The sequence below is a fragment of the Canis lupus genome, unplaced genomic scaffold, assembly GCF_011100685.1.
Source record: "Canis lupus familiaris isolate Mischka breed German Shepherd unplaced genomic scaffold, alternate assembly UU_Cfam_GSD_1.0 chrUn_S2250H2450, whole genome shotgun sequence".
Lineage (NCBI taxonomy): Eukaryota > Metazoa > Chordata > Mammalia > Carnivora > Canidae > Canis > Canis lupus.
In genome coordinates, this window is record NW_023331138.1 from 11,514 (window position 1) to 14,269 (window position 2,756).

The 2,756-nt window shown below is 51.4% G+C and overlaps 1 pseudogene; it reads left to right on the top strand.

Annotated features, from left to right (window-relative positions):
- The first annotated feature begins 1,455 nt into the window (after positions 1-1,455).
- Positions 1,456-2,424, top strand: LOC119879062 (annotated as a pseudogene).
- The last annotated feature ends 332 nt before the right edge of the window (positions 2,425-2,756 follow it).

Genomic DNA, 2,756 nt, shown 5'->3' on the forward strand with positions numbered 1-2,756 from the left:
AAATTAGAATAAGGGGAATAGGATGTGTCAAATCAAGATGCGATATTTTCTTTTTTTTAATTTTTTTTAAAATTTATTTATGATAGTCACAAAGAGAGAAAAAGAGAGAGGCAGAGACATAGGCAGAGGGAGAGGCAGGCTCCATGCACCGGGAGCCCGATGTGGGATTCGATCCCAGGTCTCCAGGATCACGCCCTGGGCCAAAGGCAGGCGCCAAACTGCTGCGCCACCCAGGGATCCCAAGATGTGATATTTTCTGATGGGATGTCAGGGAACGTAGTTCATAGAGAAGATGGCATTTGAACACAGACTTGAAAGAAATGAGGGCATGAGCAAAGTGAAAGAAAGGGAGCCACACACAGTGAAAAGATCATATGGCAAGGCCCTCAGATGGTCAAGAGTTTAGCTGCTTGTCCTACTTAAAGAATTGATTGATTGATTGATTTGAGAGAGAAAGCATGTGGATGTGGGGAGGAGCAGAGAGAGAGAGGGACAAGCAGACCCCCTACAGAGCCCAACAATGGGACTCTGAGGTCATGACTTGAGCTGAAATTAAGAATCAGACACTTAACCCACTGAGCCACCCAGGCACCCCACAGCTTGCCCTACTGAAGGGACAGCAAGAAAGCTAGTAAGGCTGAAGTAGAGTAAGGAAAAGAGGAGAGGTGAGGTTAGTGAGCAAATGGGGCCTCGGAAGCAAGCATTGCAAGGCCTTTAGTTACTTCACTACATGAGATGGAAAGCCAAAGGAAGCTTTGAGGAAAGCATATGCAGGCTACCTACCCAAATTTGTGTGCTAAGAGTAAAGCACAGGGGCAGCTGTCAAAGCAGGATGTAATCCACAGGATGAGGGGTGATGGTGGCTTAGACTTGACTCCAAATAGCAAGGAGTGTCAAATTTCGGGTATATTTTGAAGGTAGGACCAACAGAATCTATAACAGATGGGATGTAAAAGACAAAAATCAAGAATGCCTCCAAGTTTTTTTAAATTTTTTTAATCTAAGTAACTAGATGAGTGCTACTAACATCAGGAGAAGTACAAAAGAAGAAAGAAGCATGGGAAAGACACAGAAAGTAAAGCAGCATACACTAGAATCATTCAAGTGATGACGTCATTTAAGCAGGTGTATAACCAATCTGCCGTTTGGGAGAAGGCAGGAAAGATTCAGAATGTAGGTATTCATGGGTGAGTCACTGACACCCTCAATAAGACGCCAAGGGCGCGAGAAGAAGCCAAACAGATGAAGCCCCAGGACCAAGTTCTCATTTGGGAAGATGGAGAAAAACTAGCAAAAGAAACTGAAATGAGGCGGCGGCACCGCCCGGGCCCGAGTGGGCTTGTGGGTCGGTGGGTCTGTGCGGCGCGGGGCGGCGGCGGCGGGGGGTGCGGGGGCGGCGGGGGCGGCGGGGGACGCGGGGGGCGCGGGGGCGGCGGGGTCGCGGGGTCGCGGGGGGGCGCGGAGGGCGCGGGAAGAATGTTCTTGGAGGCATGCGCTGGGATACCGGCCAAGAGGACCTAAAGGATCATTTTACCAAATTTGGGGAGGTCGTTGACTGTCCCATAAAATCGGACCCACACACTGGCCGGCCAAGAGGGGTTGGGTTTATCGTCTTCAAAGATGCGGCCAGTGTGGAGAAGGTCCTAGAGCAGAAGGAACACAGGCTGCCTGGCCGCGTCGCTGACCCCAAGAAGGCCATGGCCATGGAAAAGGACCCGGTAAAGAAAATCGTTTGTAGGGGGTCTGAATCCCGGAGCCACTGAGGAGAAGGTCAGAGAATACTTCGGCGAGTTTGGGGAGATCGAGGCCATTGAGCTTCCAAAGGATCCAAAGTCGAATAAAAGACGAGGTTTTGTCTCCGTCACCTTTAAAGAAGAAGGACCTGTGAAGAAGGTTCTGGAGAAAAGGTCCCGTACCATCAGCGGAAGCAAGTGTGCAATCCAGGGGGCCCACGCGGAGGGCTGTGCGCAGCCTCGGGCGGCTCTGGGGGCCGTGGGAACCGCAGCCCAGGACCCGGCGGCGGCGCTGGGGCGCGGCGGAGGCCAGAGTCCAGGCACCGGGAACCAGGGCGACGGCCACCCGCGGGGCCGCGGCCCGGCTACAAGCGCAGGCTACAAGCGCAGTCGGGGTAGTCCGCACGGCGGGAGAGCAGCCCCGCGGCCACCGCGACGCCTACAAGCCATACTGAGGCTTCTTCGTGCAGCAGGACGCCCAACGGACGTCGGGACGCTTTGGTTGGGTATCGAGCAAACACAGTTCGGTACCAAATCCAACTTGGCGTACTTCCTGTGGCCTGGCCCATGTGCATCTATCCCATGGGCATCTTATTTAAATCTCCCCCCTGGAAATCAACCTCCTGCTGACTATTTCCAGAGCTCTAGTTGTAGGCAGCATCATGGGCTCATTTTACTCCCGGGTTCCCAGAGCCAGATTGGAGGGTCTGCTTCCTGCTGCCGCGCTGCAGCCTGCACCTGTGGACCCTGGTTGTAAAGAGTAAACTGTATCCTAGAAAACCAGTGTCACCTTTTTTTCACCTTTTAGTTTTATATTATTTGTGTCATACATTTCCTGTTAATGGAAGTGTTAATTTTACTGTACTTTTTGGTACCTTTTGGGGATCTAATGTATTGTAAGGTATTTTACACGTGTCCTGATTTTGCCACGGCCTGGATATTGAAGCTATCCAAGCTTTTGAAATAAAAATTTAACCCCCCCCCCAAAAAAAAAAACTGAAAAGACAGGAGTGAAAAAATAAA